This window comes from Ziziphus jujuba, chromosome 5, assembly GCF_031755915.1.
Source record: "Ziziphus jujuba cultivar Dongzao chromosome 5, ASM3175591v1".
NCBI classification, from domain to species: domain Eukaryota; kingdom Viridiplantae; phylum Streptophyta; class Magnoliopsida; order Rosales; family Rhamnaceae; genus Ziziphus; species Ziziphus jujuba.
This window is the reverse complement of record NC_083383.1, coordinates 14825088-14831928: the sequence shown is the minus strand read 5'-3', so window position 1 is coordinate 14831928 and position 6841 is coordinate 14825088.

The following is a 6841-nucleotide window of genomic DNA, read 5'->3' as shown; positions in this document are numbered from 1 at the left end:
AAGGAGGGTCGGGAAGGGTGATATTTGAAGAAAACTAAACCAAAGCCGAACACCAATAGAGGAGAAGAGGGAAGAATGAACTCCCTAGGAAGTAAGGATGGCAGATTTCCTAAGAGAAAATCGCCACGGATATATTGAGATCCCTTTATCGCATTTTCTTGTTCATTTATTGCTTGTTGGTTTTTGTTCATGAATGGGGAATTAATCCATGTTGATTGGACAATCTGCATATATTCTTTTAGATCGTTATATTGGACAGAAATATGGATATAATAAGATTAGATTAAATTGGATATTTTAATACTATCATTTGTTTGGAATAATCATATAAGTTAAATGGAATAAGAATTTATAAAGTTTTTATTTTAAATAATTTGTAATATAAATCTAAAACAAAATTTAATTAAAAATATTTAAAAAAATATTTTCCAACTTAACCAATTTCCCAGGCAATTTTTTTTTTTTTTTGTGAATTTCTGGCTGGTCAACAATTGGTCAATGCAGGGCATTGATAATCAATTTAAGTTAAAATCGGCCAAATGGTTTGTAATTAAATTATCCCATCTAAACGTATGTATTTCAATGAGATTAATTTAGTACAATTGATTGGGATATATTTGGTATGCAGCTGTATTAATTATATCATATTGGATTGGACTGTATTATAATGTAACGTGGTATATTGTATTAATTGTTATATGTGCAGGAATGTAATATATTATACTTTTTTTTATTAAAATTATATTCGAACTTGACCAATTTCCAAAGCAATTTTTGTGAAATTTTCATCGGTCAATGCATGGTCCTCTTCGGTCAATGATACTCAATGTTAGTCATTTAAGTCAACAACGGTTAATGGTTCCTACAAATACAATCTATGTTAAATCCATGTTTTTCAATAAAATTAATTAGTAAAATTAAGAAAGGATACATTTAATATGTAAGAATTGAATTGTATTATAATGTAATATATTGTATCATGCTAAATATTGTATGAGCTTTGATGAAAGAACGTAATATACTATAATTTTGTTAATAAAAAGTTAATTTTAACAAAATAGATATAGACAAAATGGAGTTATTATTATTATTTTAGAAGTTTGTAGAAATAACTAAATTATCTAAAATAAATTATATTGGTTTCTTTAATTATTATTCATATAAGTTTTTTTTTAATAATTATGTTATCCATAATATATTAAATACAGTTTTGATTATTATTTATGATGATATATTTTTTTTTAAAGTTAGATAATAGTTACATTATCTAAAGTTATAATATATTAAAAGAAGTTATAAAAAATTTAACATAATCTAATGTATTACATTATTCATAGCATATTAAATTGAGGACTTGATTTTTATTTATGATGAGTTACATTTTTAAAGTTATACAATATTAAGAAAAAGTTACAATGGAAAATAAAAATTAATATTATTTAAGTATTTTTTTTATCTAAATTTCTTTACTTTCTATTAAAAGAAAAGGGAAAAAAGGAAATGTTTCAAAAGAAGAAAATAATAAAAAAAAAAAGAAACGTTTGAGAAAAAAAAAATTTCCTTCAGTTGTGAACTTTCCAACTTACCATGGCAAAGAAATTTTTTTTTTTTTTAAGCCAACATATATATATATATATATATAAATACAATTATGCCCTTTAAAGTCCAATGAACATATATATATATATATATGACAAAATAATTATAGCCTTTAAAGATGTGTAATTAACAGTATATAATTGTTTATGGTTTGAATAAGATGAACCTTTGATATGTTTTATCACAATTTGATTATACCAATTAATGAATAAAATGGTTTATCAAATTTAATGTTTTAAAAGACGTGTTTGAGGCATAGCCCGAGGCATGCTTTTGGACAATATGGTTAGAAAGTGCTCTAAGGCACAAATTTTTAAGCGTGTTACACATTAAGCATTTGCCAATTTGTTAGGGGTTTGCTACCCATGTGCTTTTTACGTGTGGCTACACTTTATCAAATGGATGCGTCATCTTCTTCTCCATCTCCATACTCTTTTACAACTTTTTCAACCTAACTCGGATGCACCATCTTCATTTCCATCTTCTTTAAAGTGTAAAGTTTAGACTATAATGTCACCACTCTCTCAACTTTCCCATCGGGCACTTAACACCTTCTTTATTAAATCAGTCATATCTACAAGCTCTACGCAACTACAAAAGCTAAAGAAAAAAGTATGAGATATTGAGAAAGTTTTAGAAAATATAATTATTGATATTTTTTAGATATTTTACAAATGAAGCATCAACTTCTTTATATAAAAAATTTGCCGCATATCATAAATATCTATAATACATACATTATTTATCTAAGTTACGATCTAAATAATTCTAGATTTATCTATAAGTTATTTACATGGATTATTTTAAAAAAAAATTTCTTTTAACTAGTTTAGAATTTTCTAAAAAATTTCAGATTTCTCTTGAATTTTAAAAGAGAGGTACGCACCGTGCGTGACAATAAACTAAAATACCATCATTTCTTCTTCTCCATATTCTCAAAAGTGGGAGGACAAATGCATTGCTTGATCGCTCTCATCTGCCATATTCGAAGGGGAAGAAAGAGACTATTGAACTCAAAATCTAAAACCAACAATGTTGAATTCAAAATCTAAAACCAACAAGAGGTGATGAAATGTTCCCTCTATTCCTTTATGCACTTTTTGGGTACACTACACAAAGATATTCAAAAGGCAGGCTTGATATTGTTTAAATTTCTTATGCTAACCGAGAGAAATCTTAATTTTTTTCCTTTTGGGATTCATTAGTAGGGGTGCTCATTGGTCAAAAACGAATCATTTTAAGCAATAATCAAATTGATTCAACTTCAGTATGTTTTTTAAATTTGTCATCCAATCTAAACTGAACCATAAAACCAGCTCAACCCAATTCAGTCCCACTACCAATTGATTTAGTTCAGATTGGACAATCAGTTTACTTTACAAATTGAATTGGATCCGATATAGGATTAGATTGATTAATTGAATTGGGCTTTTTTCTTTTTTTGGGGAAAAACCGCAAATGTCAATGCCACCCCTAAAATAATGAAAAATACCACCTTCTCAAAGCACATCATTATGCCCACTCTACAATTACTCTATGCAATAAAGTACCAATTATAACCCTTGAATCGAAAACTAATTTCTTTTATTTTTTCCTTTTTGGTTTTGCCTCCATTCCCGGTCTCTCACTCTCCTCTTCTCCTTCTCTGTTTATTTATTTATTTTTTCTTCTTGTTGTTCTGATCTTCTCCTCAACGATTTTTGTTTGTAGCATTTTCTTTTTTCCTTATTTTCTTGGTCTTTTTTTTCAGCCTTTTTTTTTTTTTTTCTATAATCTTTTTGTATCATGTTCTTAAATTTTTCTTGCTATTATAATTTTTGTGAATATCACAAACTGGCTTTGCATTCTTGTTTACATGTCAAAAATTTTCAAGGTGGATGCCTTTTGAAGCTTTTTGAGAACGGAAAGGAAATTAACTTGTTCTTTCTTTTTTTTTTTTTTTTTTTTTTTGGCACTTCAAAGCAATGTTTTTGTGATTCTGCACAGAATGAATTCGTAGTTTGTATTCTGAAGATGTCAACTTTAGAGTTTTAGACACAATGCTCTGCTTTTTCAAACCCTGCCTAGTTTGGTAGTTGGAGATCCCATCCCAATAAAGGTGGGAATTGATGGCCCGCCGATTTCTAATAACACCAATGGAAGATGATGTTGAAGGCTTAGTCGTTGGTTTGTTCTTACCATTTTTTTTTTTTTTTTTTTTGGGGGGGGGGGGGGGGGGGGGAGAAGAAATGGTTCTCTCAAAATGAAGCTGCTTTACTGCTTCTCTGTTTTAATTTTGTTTTTTTTCCTAGGATGGTTCTTTATATAGTTACTCTGACCCTAAAAAAAGATAGAAACCCATAAAAGATTATATGGGGGTTTAGGATGTATAAATTATATGGGGCTTAGGATGTATAAATTAAAGTATTTTATCAGCTTGAAATTTTCCTCACGTTGTGCCATTGTAATCCTCACAGTGAACTAATTAATAATAATGATAGTTTGTGCTTTGTCCCCTTCTGAATTTTTGCTTCCTCACTCTTTCTTCGTCTCTTCTCCTACAAACTATTCTCTCTCACATGTTGAAAACTTATTCTCATGGCTTTGTCCAGGGTTGGAACCAAAAAAAAAAAAAAAAAAAAAGATCTGGGTTTTTGGATTTTGTACACTTTGGAATCGAAATTTCTTTCAATTTTTTTTGGTAATATATTTGGAAGCAAGAGAGTCAGAGTCAGAGACGCGCTGATTATGATGGAGGAGCAGCAAAGGTAGAGGCCAAAGCTGGGGAGGACCTTGGAGAAGAAAAATGAGCCAACGGAGGAGGAGGAGGAGGAGAAAAATATGTTTTGAAAATATATAATTGATAATTTAATGTGTAGCGTAAATAAAATATGGATGGTTTTATTGACATTAAAAGATTTAATAATCATACTATATTTTTAATTATATTTTTATATTTCAAAAATATTTTTTTGACAAAAGAAACACAAATACCGTCAAGCACATAAATAAAATAAAAGTAAGATGATTTGTACACTACAATTTGAGATTTTGAAAAACTAATAAATTTTAACAATGAAGATGAAGAGTTTAGCTATTAAGATGAAAAGATATACAAAAAAAGGAGGCAAAGAATCAAAAATTTAGAAGGAAATTGAACTAGTAAAAGCAAGCAAATGACAAATTTGGAATGATCCATAATAAAGAAATCAGAGAAGAGCAAGGCATAATTCAAAATAGAGGAAGAAAAAATTATTCACGAAACTTCCTTGCTGATCATAAATTGGATCTTAATATATAAAAATTAAAAAGGAACTAGGCCACATTAACTGTGAATGATTGCTGAAACATTTTCATGATTGTATAATCTTATATATATATATATATATATATATGATTGAGAAAAGGTTTTTGATGTCGCATTTTACATCATGTACAAGTTTTTAGCCTATGTTTGCCCAACAACGTTAACAGTGAGGAAGAAGGCATAATCCGAAACAGAGAAAGAATTATGGAAGTTCAATTCCGAGCTAAAATAAGGGAAAATATTTTTTTCTTAGGCAAATAAAAGAAAACAAAAAAAATAAAGAATTACCAATTTGTTGCTCTGCTTACAAATGTTAAAGATGAAGCAAGAGCGAGAGGGATTTGGAAATTAGGGCAAGTGGGGCATCTTTTAATTTAAAAAGGAATTAAGAATAAAGATTTGTAATGTATATATTTAATCATATTTTAAAGATAAATTAGATAATAATAAGTTGGTATAAATAGTAAAAATTTGATAAAAAGTAAATATATACAAAATATAGTGTGGTTACTAAATTTTATAGTGTGAGTAAAATTACTCATAAAGTATAGGTAAAATTTTATATTTTAAGAAAATGAGTATTTTTCTTCATTTTGGAAGAGGCATGGGTATTTGTCCTTTTCCCCTTTTTCATTTTGTGGATTATTTATTTATTTATTATTATTATAAATGACCTAAATTTAAATAGTATTTATAATGTTCTTATTTACTTAAAAATCAATAATTAAATTAAAAAATACCCATAAAAATGTCAAAAAATTAAAAATGCAAATACATAATAAAAACAACCACATATTAAAAAAAAACATATTTTAAATATTTTACATACATAAATTGGTTTGGTTAGGTTTTATTAATTTTTAAAATTTATAAGCAAATCCGAATCAACTTTTCAAAAATACTAACCAAATTAATTCAATTAAATATCTACAGATCCAAATTTTAATTGGATTGATAGGTTTGAATTGGAATTTATGCCTTCCTATTTATTAGTTTTTAAGATTGGAGTTTCTTTTTTGAGACACAATGGGAAGATGGTGGTTTTAAAATTTACCATACTAATATTCAATTTATTTGATTTTCAAAGTATTGTATTTAATTATATATTATATTTTTTAAATATAATTATTTTAAAACCTGAAAAGTCTACTCTTTAAGGCTTTGAGGCTTAGGCTCGCCTCATGACAGAAAAAACATTTCGTCTATTAAAATTAAAACGTTTTAAATAACCTTGATCAAATACTCTAGTAGATAAATCAGTTACTATAAAAATAAAAACAATAAATTACACATTCTCTGTTCTTTTATGGGAGCGGGCATTTTCTTCTTTAGATTTTAATATAAATTTTTTCCATCATCTCCTGAATTAACATGTATATACACAACAAGAAAAACAAAACTAAATAATCATTTCTAGACATAAAAGGACAGAAAAAAGAAAAAAAGAAGATTGTGTGTTTGACAAATTGATTTGGAAAGCAATTTCCGAATTTTGGTTTAAATGAAAATTTTTCTTTAAATTTTTGGTATTAAATGATGTAGCAGGTTATTAATGATTGATAAATTCATAATGTTTTAAATAATAAAATGTAAATCTAATGAAATAATATCAACTTAATTAGCTACTAACGACTTGGTTAACAATTTGGTAAGCTAAAATTACTCTTTGATAAATTTATAACTAAACCAATGATATAAAAGCTAATCAAACTAAAGTAATTATATTAATATAATTAACGTATTGCCTTAAAAATAAAAAACATTATACATTGTCCCAAAAAAAATAACATCGAGTGAAAATTTTAAAAACTTTTTAGTACTAAAAAAATTTGTAGACTAACAGTATAAAATACTTATTCTATGGAATAAATATAATAATAAAATATTTATTCTATATATTTAGTTTTTCCTTGATAAATTTTTAAATTTGATAATAGCTATTATATAAAAATAAAT